Genomic DNA, 14,364 nt, shown 5'->3' with positions numbered 1-14,364 from the left:
GTTTATTTAAACACTTTTTTGGAGATTTGTAACATTTATTAATAAAAATTTAAAAAATCCCACAAAAAAATTAATTGTATTTAAATTCTCATCACTGATTTTATTTGCACTCAATTTTGTGCATTCAGCTAATATATATAACATAGCTAATGGCTCTATTAAAACAGAACAAATAATGAATAACGTTTTTGGGTGGGAAAACGCAACTTTGCTACCTCAATATGCTTCCTCAGATTTGATGGTGAACTTTTGAAGCCAGACATTTACCTGATGAAAGTCATAACTGAAGTAGAAATGTGTGTGTTTGATGCATGAAAACAATGATCATTAGTTCTCATGTCAGACACACACGTTTGAGCTTCTGTTTACCATATTTAATGTGCATAAGATAAAATAAAAATATAATGTACTTTTCAAGATGAAATAAAGCTGTAAGGAGTAAAAAGTACAGCTTTTTTCTTCAGAAATGTAATCAAGTAAAAGTACAAGTAGTCAGTTTAAATTGTAATTGAGTAAAGTACAAATCCCCCAAAATAATACTTAAGTACAGTAATCAAGTAAAATTTCTCAAGTATTTTACACCTCTGCTGAATATCTATAGTCTATTTTTATTTAGATCTATAGATAAAATGTATGTAATGTATGTGTGTGTATAATCATTCCAATATGTTGATCTAATATCAACGATGTTCTTTTTAGCTTTCCATTCATCAAATGATCCTAAATAAAATGTCACAGGTTCCAAAAAATATTAAGCAGCAAAATAGTTTCCAGCACTGGTAATAAATCAATCTATTAGAATAATTTTTTTGAAGGATCATATGACTCTGAAAACTGGAGTAACAGCTGCTGAAAATTATGATTTGCATCACTGAAATAAATTATATTTTAAAGTATGCATTTACACAGAGAAGAGTGAAAACTCCTCACATGACCACTAAGTTACCGAACATCTGAACATGATGAACCAAATGCACATTGATCGATCTTCTTCTGTCTGTTCTGCAAAATGTAAGAAAATGTATATTTCTGCAAGCGTAAATATTTTGAAATATCAATATTAATTGTGTCTAGGCAAAGACATTCCTCCTGGAACAAAGCTAACGCTGTCACGGAGTCACCAGTAACACCTGCCACACCATCAGAGTCCAATCATCCGACTCCGCCCATCCGTTCATTATCACCAGATTACTGAAGTCACCACACCTGCACCCGCTCATCACTGCCACTTCATAAGCCCACAGTTCCTTTCACTCTCTGTCTGGTCTCGTCAGAGATACACCGACTCTACTCTCTGAGCTACTCTAGGAAATATCTGAATACCTTACCGTCTGATCCTCCAGCTTACCTACCACCATCTGTCCTCCATGTTCTGACAGTTCCTCCTGTGTCTACCCTTCATCTGTACAGCAAGTATCCTCAAATCATCCTCTTAAACATCCCACTCAGCTCAACCATTCCTCTGCAAGATTGCGTGATACCCTCTTCTGCCTCCACTATTCCAATAAACATCTACTTACCGGTATACCCTGTTGTCTCTCTCTTCTGTCCGTGACAGAAGACCAGACCGACAGTATGCAAAGTGCCGCTGGATTGGAAGAGGACCCTCCACGAGTCTCTCTCCCCGAACAAGCACAAGCGGGCGATCCACCGCGTTTTCACTCTCCCTCAATGCCTGCCTCTCACAGTCCCATGGCCCGACCTGCAACATACACCGGCGAGGCGGAGGGTTGCAGCGGATTTCTACTACAATGTTCACTCTACTTTGAGATGCAAGTACATGCCTTCCCTACTGATCATACTAAGATCGCCTATTTGATCTCCCTCCTCTCTGGTCCAGCCCTCCAATGGGCTCAGTCAATCTGGGAAGCAAATGGCCCCCTCACTCGCTCATGGGAGGCTTTCGCCACCCACTTCAAAGAAGTTTTTGGCCTCAACACCTCCGCTCTCTCCATTCATGATCAGTTGTACTGCCTTCGTCAAGGAAAGTTGACCGTGAGTGAATATGCTTTACGTTTCCGCACTCTAGCCGCCAACTGTGGATGGAATGAAACTGCGCTTATCACCTGCTTTCGTCAAGGATTGAATCCTACCATCCGCCATCAAGTGGCAGTTTATGATGATGCCATCGGTTTAGAGAACCTCATTCAGCGTACCATTCGCATCTCTCAACGTCTCACCGCCTGTGCTCTGGACCAATCCGCTGTGCATCCTCTGCCTCCCACACCATCTATAAACCTTCCAGCACCTGAGCCTATGCAAATTGACTCATACCATCTCACTGCAGTAGAACGTCAACGACGCATTCACAATGGCCTCTGCCTCTACTGTGGTTCCGAAGGACATCTCCTTTTGCAGTGCCCAGTGCGACCACCACGCCCAGCGGTGAGTACAATCCAGATTCCTCCTATGATATCACCATTATCCCGTACTTCAGTCATGCTAGTGACCCGTTCCCACTCCGTTTTAGCGTATGCCCTCATTGACACCGGCTCCTCAGGGAACTTCATCTCCCACGAACTCCTCAAGAAGCTCAATCTCCCGAGGAGAAGGATCACGAAGAAGTTAGAGATCCACACCATCTTGGGTAAACCGCTGGGCCGTGGTCAAATCTGTCATCAATCCCCCATAGTCTCACTACGCATTGGATGTCTTCATCGGGAGGAGATTTCATTTCTGGTGCTGGAAGGGTCCACCGTGGATATCATCCTGGGACGCCCGTGGATGTCCGAACACTCCCCGCAAGTCAACTGGACCACTGGGGAAATTACGCAATGGGGTGAATCCTGCTCTTTATCCTGTCTACTAACCGTCATCAAGATCTGTAGTCAGAAACCTGCTCCTGATGATTCCCCCTCTTCCTCTCATCTTCACCTTAACTCCACGTCGATCGAAAGTCCAGAATCCAGCCATCCAACAGAGATTCCCCTTGAGTACCGGGCATTCCAGGACGTGTTCAGCAAACACCAAGCGACACAGTTACCACCTCATCGGCCATGGGACTGTGCCATTGACCTGCTGCCTGGAGCCACACTACCCAAGGGCCGGATCTACCCATTGTCCATCCCGGAGCAGAAGGCCATGGATGAGTATATCAAGGAAGCCTTACAACAGCGGTTCATTCGACCTTCCACTTCCCCTGCTGCATCCAGCTTTTTCTTTGTGGGAAAGAAGGACGGAGGCTTGAGGCCGTGCATTGACTACCGTGCACTCAACGAACAAACGGTCAAATTCCGCTATCCCCTTCCTCTGGTCCCAGCCGCTCTGGAACAACTTCGTGGAGCCAAAATCTTCACCAAACTGGATCTCAGAAGTGCATACAATCTCATACGCATCCGAAGAGGCTATGAGTGGAAGACTGCTTTCATTACTCCATCAGGCCACTATGAATATCTTGTTATGCCGTATGGGCTGTCCAACTCTCCATCTGTATTTCAAGCCTTCATGAACGCAGTGTTCCGTGAGTTTCTGCATCAATTCGTGATCGTTTATATTGATGACATCTTAATCTTCTCCAAGAGCTTAACTGAACACCACCACCATGTCTGTCAAGTCCTGCAAAAACTCAGAGATCATCAGTTGTTCCTGAAGTTGGAGAAGTGTGAGTTCCACCGTACCACTGTTCACTTCCTCGGCTATGTCATCAGCCCACAAGGAATCCAAATGGACCAGAGGAAGGTGGACACCATCAAGAACTGGTCGCAACCCACCACCGTCAAGGACCTCCAGAGATTCTTAGGTTTTGCAAACTTCTACCGTCGTTTTATTCATCAATACAGTATCATCAGTTCACCACTCACCTCTCTCCTCAAGGATCGGCCCAAGTCTCTGTCCTGGAACCCAGCTGCCACTCAAGCCTTCCAAAAACTGAAGAACGCCTTCTGTTCGGCTCCCATCCTGGTCCATCCCAATCCGGACCTCCCCTTCGTGGTCGAAGTGGACGCCTCATCGACTGGGGTGGGAGCTATTCTATCACAACAGCAGGGGAAGCCTCCAGTACTCCATCCATGTGCCTTCTATTCCAAGAAACTGTCCCCGGCGGAGCGTAATTACGACATCGGTAATCGGGAACTGCTGGCTATCAAGATGGCTTTCGAAGAATGGAGACACTGGCTGGAGGGAGCACACCATCAAGTCGAAGTCATTACGGACCACCGTAACCTCAAATATCTTCAAGAAGCCAAACGTCTAAATCCTCGCCAAGCCCGATGGGCCCTCTTCTTCACTCGTTTCAACTTCCGAGTTACATATCGACCAGGAGGCAAGAACCTTAAAGCAGACGCCCTCTCCCGTCTTCTTGCGCCTGAACCCGAAGTATCACCTCCAGAAACTATACTCCCTCCAGCCATTATTGTTAGTCCCATCGAATGGTCAATAGAGGATCGTATCCGGGAAGCCACCCGTTCCGAGCCAGCTCCGCCGGGAGGTCCAGAGGGAAGGATATATGTTCCATCATCACTATGCCTGTCCCTCATTGACTCAGTTCACACGTCTCCGGGCTCTGGACATCCAGGCAGCCGACGAACCCTCTCACTCCTTCGTAACCGGTTCTGGTGGCCCTCCATGGCGCAGGATGTCTCCCAGTACGTTCGTGGATGCTCAGTCTGTGCCATCTCCAATACCCCACGACGACTCCCCGAAGGGAAGCTGAAGCCACTGTCCATACCACGTCGTCCATGGTCCCATCTGGGCGTCGACTTTATGACTGATCTCCCACCTTCAGATTCACACACTGGTATCCTAGTCGTTGTCGACCGCTTCTCCAAGGCATGCAAACTCATCCCATTAAAAGGTCTTCCCACTGCCTTTGAAACTGCCAACCTACTATTCCACCATGTATTCCGTCACTTTGGCCTACCAGAAGACATTGTATCAGATAGAGGTCCCCAATTCATCTCCCGAGTCTGGCATGCTTTCTTCAGATTACTCGGAGTCTCAGTCAGCCTATCTTCGGGGTACCATCCTCAATCCAATGGTCAGACTGAGCGCAAGATTCAGGAGATTGGAAGATACCTACGAACCTACTGCCACCAGAACCAAGGAAGCTGGAGCCGCTACCTCCCATTGGCCGAGTATGCACAGAATTCGCTACGCCAAGACACCACCGGTTTAACACCGTTTCAGTGCATACTCGGGTACCAGCCTCCTCTCTTCCCCTGGTCAGGAGAGCCGTCAGAAGTCCCAGCGGTCAACACCTGGTTCGAAGCGAGTGAGAGGGTATGGGACTCAGCACACATCCATCTCCAACGAGCAGTGCGAAGACACCAGAGCCAGGCCTACACCAAGAGGAGAGATACACCCCAGTACCAACCAGGTCAAAAGGTCTGGCTCTCCACCAGAGACATCCGTCTTCGCCTACCTTGTCGAAAGCTGAGTCCCCGCTATATAGGTCCCTTCACCATCGAGAGGCAGGTCAACGAGGTCACCTACCGTCTTCACCTTCCCTCACACTACCGGATCGCACCATCATTTCATGTCTCACTGTTAAAGCCCTTCACTGACCCTCTTGTTTCTCCTTCCCCAGGACCTGATGGTGTTGACGTACCTCCTCCTCCCGAAATCGCTGTGGAAGAATCAATTCACCGTGTGCAGGACATCCTGGATTCCCGTCGGCGGGGCCGTCTCCTGGAGTATCTGGTAGACTGGGAGGGATATGGCCCCGAAGAACGCTCTTGGGTCCCTAGGGACGACATCCTGGACCCATCCCTCCTCACCCAGTTCCACAACTCCCATCCCAACCGCCCTGCGCCGAGAGGTCGAGGCCGACCCCGTCGACGGGTAACGAGGGCGTCAGGAGCCGCCCGTAGAGGGGGGGGGGGGGTACTGTCACGGAGTCACCAGTAACACCTGCCACACCATCAGAGTCCAATCATCCGACTCCGCCCATCCGCTCATTATCACCAGATTACTGAAGTCACCACACCTGCACCCGCTCATCACTGCCACTTCATAAGCCCACAGTTCCTTTCACTCTCTGTCTGGTCTCGTCAGAGATACACCGACTCTACTCTCTGAGCTACTCTAGGAAATATCTGAATACCTTACCGTCTGATCCTCCAGCTTACCTACCACCATCTGTCCTCCGTGTTCTGTCAGTTCCTCCTGTGTCTACCCTTCATCTGTGCAGCAAGTATCCTCAAATCATCCTCTTAAACATCCCACTCAGCTCAACCATTCCTCTGCAAGATTGCGTGATACCCTCTTCTGCCTCCACTATTCCAATAAACATCTACTTACCAGTATACCCTGTTGTCTCTCTCTTCTGTCCGTGACAAACGCAGGATTAGAGGGTATTTATTTCGTACTCTATGACAGCTTATTTAATGTTAAAATAATATTTTATTTAATGTATATGCAAGGGATTCATCCACTCATTATTTCTGAGGTGGCACGAGTTGGGCGGGGGTTTGTCATGTGACACACAGCAGCCACAACAGCATATTGACTTATTATTATTATTATTATTTATTTTCATTTTTATTAGAAACATTCCCAGACGTATGAACTATATCAAGAAATATCTCAATTCTCACCTTATAGATAATGTTTGATAATATGCGATGGTCAACGCCCACACAAAATGTTACTTTTTGTTATTCAATACATTTGAAGTCATTCAATACATTTCTAAGTAATTCATTATATTCTATTTTTGTTTTGATAACAGCAGCACTCAAACTGCGTGAACTGCACAAGTTAGTGCATGTTAATCAAGTTCCAACGAAAGCATCTGACTGTTTGTGCAAAGAAGTTCACAGGGTTATAATAAGCGCTGGTCAAAGTAGCCTAATAATGTAATCTATTAACCATGCATAAAAACCTGTCTGTTTACTTAAGTAACAGATATTGGCACCAGATATAACACCCATCTGCACTTGAGGTATTCAGTGAGCGAGCGAGTGAAGGAAGCCCTGGCATTTCAGCGATGACTCATCGGAACACCTTTGATTAGCCATTGCATTCAAAACCTCTACAGAATCGTATGTGATTGGTTATAATGCGCTATGCTACATAATGATGTAGCATAAGTTATAGGCCTACCAGTTACAGGGCTACCTGTCGAACCATGGACAGCACACACAGTGTTCATCTAATAAAGATCTTCCTCGCTAGCAAACAATAGCCTTTGCAGATCTGCTTTCAATTCAGTGCAGATCAAACGCCACGTCTTCACCGAATTGTCGCTCTTGCTGTTCTTAAACGATCTGTTAACTCTGAGTGAGAACCGCTTCAGACAGATCAGTGCACGCCGCAGGGACCTGAACGAATCATTCAAAGTGTTTCACGAACCAATCCCTGGTTTGCCCACTGGTTTGATCAAGCCTTTGAACAGAATTGACTCAAGCTGGCAGTGGCAGGCCCTGACATGTGCAGCTGACTAGGGGCACTTTCTTCTCCTCCTCAAAGATCACTAAAGACAAGAGGAGCTTTTCTTCTAATTTAGGCGAGCAGTAGGCTTATCTCACTAAATGGAAGCAAGCTGATTATAGTCAGCCTTCTCTAGTTATTTAATTTATTAAAAGCCTACTTATTTAAGTTAAGTGCTTAAATTATAAATAGGCAATTATTAAATTATTTAGTCAATTTGTATTGTTGTTTTTGTATATATTTTTGCAATGAAAGCATATCATCCAGGTTCCAGAAATAATCACTGAGGGTACTTCAGAAATTAGCATTAGTCTTAATGCACATTTTCACATATTTGTTCCATCTGTTGCTATGAATATCACTTTGTCAATCACTGCCAATTTCAAAGTACTAAAAAGCTTTCACTCTTTGTTTAGTGAATGTATAATGTATTACAACATACATTGCCCCCCCCCCCCCCAGCCAAATCATCTTTTGAGCCAGTGCCCCAGACTGCCCCCCCCCCCCATTTTAAATGCTCTAGACACACTCCTGCATGTAAGATGTAGGTGACTTGGTTTCTTCAGTAGAACAAAAACAAAGATTTTTAATTCAAACCGTTGCAGTCTGTCAGTCATATAATTGAAGCGAATGAGCATCACGGCTTTGAATGACAAAAAACATACACAAAAACAAATGAAACCCTGAGGCTCGTCATGGTACAGTGACATGTAAAGAGAATAAATACTGTTCAGTTTCTTGCACAGACCGATCGTTTCGTGTCTATACACATCAATGCATCGTCAAGTGCCACAGGGTTTTATTTGGTTTTGTTTGTGTATGTTTTTATATGACACTCTCTGCCAGAATATTTTTGTGAGTTTGCCTCTCTGTGCTCTCTCTCTCTTACCCTCCCTTTCTCTCTCCATTATGCTTTTCCATCCTTCCCTCTGTGTTCTCTCTCTCTCTACTCTCTGCATTATTACCTCTCTCTATCTCAAAGCTACACGCTTGCACACATAGGTATATTACTTCTTAAGTTTCAAATAGTAAAATATGGTTGGGGCTTGTCCAACCCCGTTTATTGAGTTCGATCTGTCCTTTTGTCTAGAGTTGAGTTATCCTTTGCCTGATGTGCTCCTAATATGGCCAGAACCTCCTGCCCACATTCCCATTTTATATAACACACAGATGTAATCTACATCCCATGGGCTCTAGAGGTAGCAGGAAGGAAAGCCCTTTGTTTGCTAGATATTCCAATAAGATGAAGTGTACAACTCTCATTGGATAAAACACTAGATCACCCCTTGGAATGCAACTATATAATGTATAAATGTAATAATAAACTTTGTAGAAGTTTGTGAACAGACAGTCGCTTCATGTTCATAATTCTTTCGATGGGCCCATGCAAGGACTGAGAATAGTTGAAAGACATCGAAATATAAAGAGCTAATATTATTTTAACACTATACCTTTAAGGGCACTGCGCTTTGGCTTTGTCAAGGGTTAGGTCACCCAGAAATGAAAATTAGTCCTTAAATTACTGACTATCAAGGCATCCTAGGTGTGTATGACTTTCTTCTTTCAGAAGAAAGAAAAATGGATGCCCCGGGGGTAAGCAGATAAACATAAAATTCTAGAATTTTAACGCACACTAAATCTGAAATACCGCTCCAGATCACTACAGTGTGTAGTTGTTCTCATATCACCGTTAGCCTTTTACGTGCTTTTGTTTACATGAACTTTAAATAAATAAACTTTATAAATGTCAGGTACAGATAACTTTTAGTTAAATAATCTAGGAGTAACAAAACCAGGACTTGGGGCCTTTCAAATATTGTTGTAGAAAAAAGGGGTCCTCCATGGAGTCAAAAAAAAAAAGAAACCAGCTCCCAAACCTGTTAACATGGTTGGTGAAAAATCTGCTTATGCCGTGCTTACTGTAACTACTGTGCACTTTTTTGCCAAAGTGACAATGAATAGCCTACATGCACAAAGGTTATCCCACACTAAATGTAACTTTTTGTTATTCAATACATTTGAAGTCATTCAATACATTTCTAAGTAATTCATTATATTGTGATTTGTTTTGATAACAGCAGCACTCAAACTGCAAGTTAGTGCATGTTAATCAAGTTCCAACGAAAACATCTCACTGTTTGTGCAAAGAAGTTCACAGGGTTAAAACTTTAGAGAGAAATTTAGCTTTAGTGGGAACTGACACATTCTTAGAGAAAGGGAAGCTGTGGTCAGGCTACATAAATGTACTCACTATGCAAACCCTATCCTAAAACCCAGTAAAAAAGGTTTTGTGAATGTAGTAATTTTTTGCCAATACATTGTTTACAGTAAACGAAAAAAATCCATTTTGAAAAATGATATTTTATCAATATGTTATGCTATATGCTATGTGCTCAGAGTACACCAGGACTAAAAAAAAACAAAACAAAAAAACAAAAACAAAGAAAAGACATGAATGAACATGAATAGGCAATAACAATAAATCATCAATACATTTTTAGGTTTCAGGATTTTTTTATACCAAACTTTCTATGAAGATAATTCTCAAGTGTTATGAAAGATATGACAGAATGATTTGATATACCAGCATTTTGCTATATGCAACATATGTGTAAAATGTCTATAAATTGGTATTCCCATTAAATACAATGCATCTATACACTGTATCTAATTTGCATATTAATGTGTTCATTGGTCAACATGTTGTAAAAAAGAAGTGTAATAATGGGAGTAATAATTGGCAAGATTTTCATATTAACTTATATTTCATAGGAATATTGAAATATTGGGGGAGGCATGGCCTAATGTTTAGATGGCTGACCACTACTTCTGTTGTTAGTTTACGGTGTGTGTGTGTGTGTGTGTGTGTGTGTGTTCATTACTGTGCGTGTGTGTACTTAATGCAGAACACAAATTCTGAATGTGGGTTACCATATACTCGGTCACTCATCACGTCACTTTCACTCTTGTTTTATAATTTATTTCCCTATATCTTTGTTGTGTCTCTCAAAATGTGCAATAAACATGCTTTTAGTCCTGCTGACCTCTACAGTAGACATGTATGAAATCGATGTACTGTTTCATGACAAAGTCACATTTTGTTAAAAAAACCTGTAACATTTTCCTGAGATGTTTATTTATGACAAATAGTTTACATTTTTTTTTAAAGAACCAAGAAAAAGGAGTGTTCAGGGTGAAACTTACAAACATTTGGTATCACTGGAAGAAAGCCCTGAATGTGCTCCGTACAGGACATCAGAGGAAATGCAAGTTTTCAATGAAATTCACTAAAATATAATGTCCCAAACAGAGCACAAAAGTCTATTTCTAGGTCTCAAGAGACTATACACTTTTAAGAAAAATGGTTCTAAACAGTACGAGGACAGGATAATTCGGCTTGTAACAATAACAACCCTTTTTAGGGCTAAATAGAATTTTTTTTATAGGGTTCCATAAATAACCATGCTTTGAAAATGCTTTACATTCTAAAAAACGTGGGTTGAGACCGCTGCGTAGGACTTTGGGTTGGTTTAACCCATGGTTTAACCCAAGTTTGGGTTTCGAGCAGGCCTGGGTTGAGAACGCGGACGTGAAGGAGAGCATGCACGTCACGTTAAGATTGTACGTCTCCAGTGCGAGAAGCTGCCATTTTCTGCATTGAGAGTTAAAGACACAGAAGCTGTTTGTATGAGAGTCACAGACTGTGTGAGGAGGAGGAGGTGTTCCTCTGAAGAGAGGGACAGACGGTTTAAGGCGAGTAAACTGAGAATTCTATCAAGTTATCTTTATTTTTACGAAGACTAAAATAATGTTTGTTTTTGTAGATAACTTCATTCTTATGAGACGGATGTGAGTTTTTTTTTGTTTTTTTTGTTTTTTTGTTTCTGTTGTGTCCTGCCTATTTAATTCACTTTCTGATGCGACAACAGTGTGATTATGTTCATATTTTGTTTAAACCATTGATGTCCCTCTTTGCAGAACTCAAACTAACTGGAGTTAAGGGAACAGAGGAGGAGGTTTTCTCAGCTTCTTTGGAAGAGAGGGAAATATCATTTAAGGCAAACTTCATAATTCCATGTTATCAGTTATCAGTTGTAGTTGTTTTTTTTTACTAAGAGTAAAATAATGTTTGTTTCTTTGTTTTTGTAGCTGTTAAAAGCCATGGACATGAGAGATCATCATTCTTTTGAGATTTTATGCAAGTTATTTTTAGAAAATAAAGGTTTCTGTTGTCTTCTGCCGGTTTACTTCACATTGTGATGCTTCAACAGTTTGTTGAAGCATCACAGACATGTCTGTTAAATTTTATATCAGTGTTAATGTTGTGGTTTATTTGTGTACTGTCATGCTAGAGTAGTTGGTAAAGAACCTAACTAATTGTACATTTATTGTATTATAGTGATTTCGTATATTTTTTATACAATATATAAAACTGAACAGTCCAATTTGATCTCAAGTTATATTCATCAAATGTTCAATGCTTTATGAACTCTGTAGCTGTTAATGCCTTTCTGCATTTCTTCTAACATGTTACTTTTTGACACTTCTCTTGTTTTTAGTAAATATTTTCCTTTTGATAATAATTATTTGTGTGTAAAAGTGATTTTTAAAATGAACAAGATTTGTAGGTTTAATGCCTAGCTCAATTTGGGTTCATTTTAGATTATAGTGCAGTGTTTCCGACATCCTTACACTCAATTGTTGGCGGCACTCCGCAAGTTCATTTTCCGCGGAGAGGTAGGTTTCTCCGGTAAATGCTGCAAAGCGGTGCTTAGCTCACAAACGCTGCCTTTTCAAGCACATGCGAAATTAAATCGAACATTTTCTAAATACAGTTGTTTTCCTTCTGAAAAACAGAGATTAAAAAAACACCCGCTCTGGTTTTTGAATCCCTGCAATGTAGTAATTTTAAACCATAAAAAATCAGCCCAGCAGGTTTGGTTAAACATGATAACCCAACTAGTTGGGTTAAAATAACCCAGCGTTGGGTTCGTCCCTTTTTGACCCAGAGCTGGGTTGCCAAAATAACCCAAATTGGGTTGTTTTCAACCCAGCAGTTTTTAATGTGTATATGACCTTAATGGTGTAATAAATAACCTTTTAAATGATATTAGTATATTAACAAAGTTTTGTAATTATTAATATTATTTGTATAATTTAAAATAGTTTTTTTTTTATTCTCTATCTGCCTGGTATTACAATATCCTGCAGTTTTTAGGATTTTACATAAAAACAACAACAACAACGGTACTTTTGTTTTTTATTGAATGCTTTTGCAAAAATGACAGTGCTCTAACAACAGTTATTAGCAGAATACATTAATAAATGACAGTTGACACTGAACATAGACAAATACTTAAAATAAAACCAAATAGAAACTGAAAATAGTGAAATGAAGACCAAGTTTCAGAGAAATTCTGTATTTTCATAATCCTCTATGATGTAAGTCCATCATTATGTGTATTTTGGTGTGATTGAGTGGCTGTTTCTCTGCAGATGACGAGGTTGTAGCATGTGACATCATCTGAAATACACAATTGAGTTCCATTTGTTTTTGTAAAAAAAAAAAAAAAAGGACCAAAACTTTTATATTTTTGTTATTTACTTAGTGGTGAAGTGGAGAGAAGTATGCTTAACTGGACAGGGTCACACTGGTCACACTTGAAAAGAGAAATACATGATTTCTAGAGAAAAAAAATACATGATTTGTAAGAAACCAGTTACAATTCGAAAGTTAAAAATTTTAAGAAAGAAATAATTTACCTGTTGAGAGTGTGTTGACAGTCTGTGTTGTTGGATAGCTGAACTCCAGAAAATCAGTTTGCCTAATGAGACATATTTTTAGAGTGTAGAGTCTGGAAGTAATATATACACAATATGGATTATAAATTCAATATCTCTGTTACTTACTCTTTTACTTAGTGAGAAATATTCTCAGCCAGAGCTGCTCACTCTTACATGTGATCCAAAAAGAAGAGAAAGGAATGTGTTTGTTGGAAAACCAGATACAAAGTTACATTTGTATTTAAATTTAAGAATTAAATAATTTACCTGTTGAGAATGTGTTGACAGTCTGTAGTTGGATCACTGAACTCCAGAAACTCAGTAATGTAGTGCTTTAACCGATTTGAAAAACAAAAAGAAAAAGGAACCCTAAACTCTGACGCAAGGAACCATTTCGGTATTAAAAATAAATTCTTCAGAATGCTATGGCTTTAAATGGAACCGTTTCTACATGTAAAGAAGATTTAAAGAACCATCTTTTTTTAGAGTAGCTGTCATCTGGACACACATACTCTTCACTTCTGTACAGATAAAAATACAGTTACACGTGTGAACGCTTCAAATAGCAACTTAAATTCAGGTTGAGATTTGGCAGTTTTTGCAAAGCTGGTTTAAGACATTACTTCATCATTTTGGATAGCAGTCAAACACAAAATACATAGCAATAGCTCATCGTCAGGAAAGCTCCTGTGACATTCATTGTGTGCATATGTATATGAAATGACATCCATAAAATAAGATAAAAATAAAAAACCATCACATCCAGAAAGGGGATCTTTCAAGTGTTACACAATCCTACCAGCCATTCAGTTATAAAGCAAAGTTCCTATGAGTAAACCCTGCTAACAATGCCTTCAAAGTTCATCATGATATACAGTTCCAATGACTTTTCCTATATTTAAAGCATGTAGTAAAATAAAGAAATAAAAAAAATCCACCATCATATACTGTTTCATGGTGCTGAATTTCCCACACCTTCTACCTTATTTTATTTATTCTCAGGTTAGATAAAGGAAGTCAAATCTGTCCTATCTCATAAGAATCTGAGTTCATACTTACAAAACCGGTCACAGAAGACTTCTCCGTGGTTTATTCAATTAGTAAGCAAGCAGTTCAAATATAAAGTAAAGTTCTTTTGCTCAAGACAATATTAGCAATGGCTCTGGTGCCGGAGAGCTCTTCAGGTGATCTCGAAGCAGTATCTGATTTCAT

At 40.8% G+C, this 14,364-nt stretch overlaps 1 protein-coding gene across 2 annotated transcripts in view; it reads right to left on the bottom strand.

Annotated features, from left to right (window-relative positions):
• The window catches only part of gsdmea (gasdermin Ea), a 26,752-nt gene extending 12,388 nt beyond the window's left edge, over positions 1-14,364 (bottom strand). Inside the window, exon 1 of one of the 2 annotated variants that reach the window (XM_052533193.1) lies at positions 14,212-14,364. The gene's annotated coding sequence lies outside the window, so the exon portion shown is untranslated. The remainder of the gene's footprint in view (positions 1-14,211) is intronic. The other variant, XM_052533194.1, reaches the window with a different exon arrangement.

Source organism: Carassius gibelio, chromosome A19, assembly GCF_023724105.1.
Source record: "Carassius gibelio isolate Cgi1373 ecotype wild population from Czech Republic chromosome A19, carGib1.2-hapl.c, whole genome shotgun sequence".
Classification (NCBI taxonomy): Eukaryota; Metazoa; Chordata; class Actinopteri; order Cypriniformes; family Cyprinidae; genus Carassius; species Carassius gibelio.
This window is presented reverse-complemented; position numbering and strand designations above follow the sequence as displayed.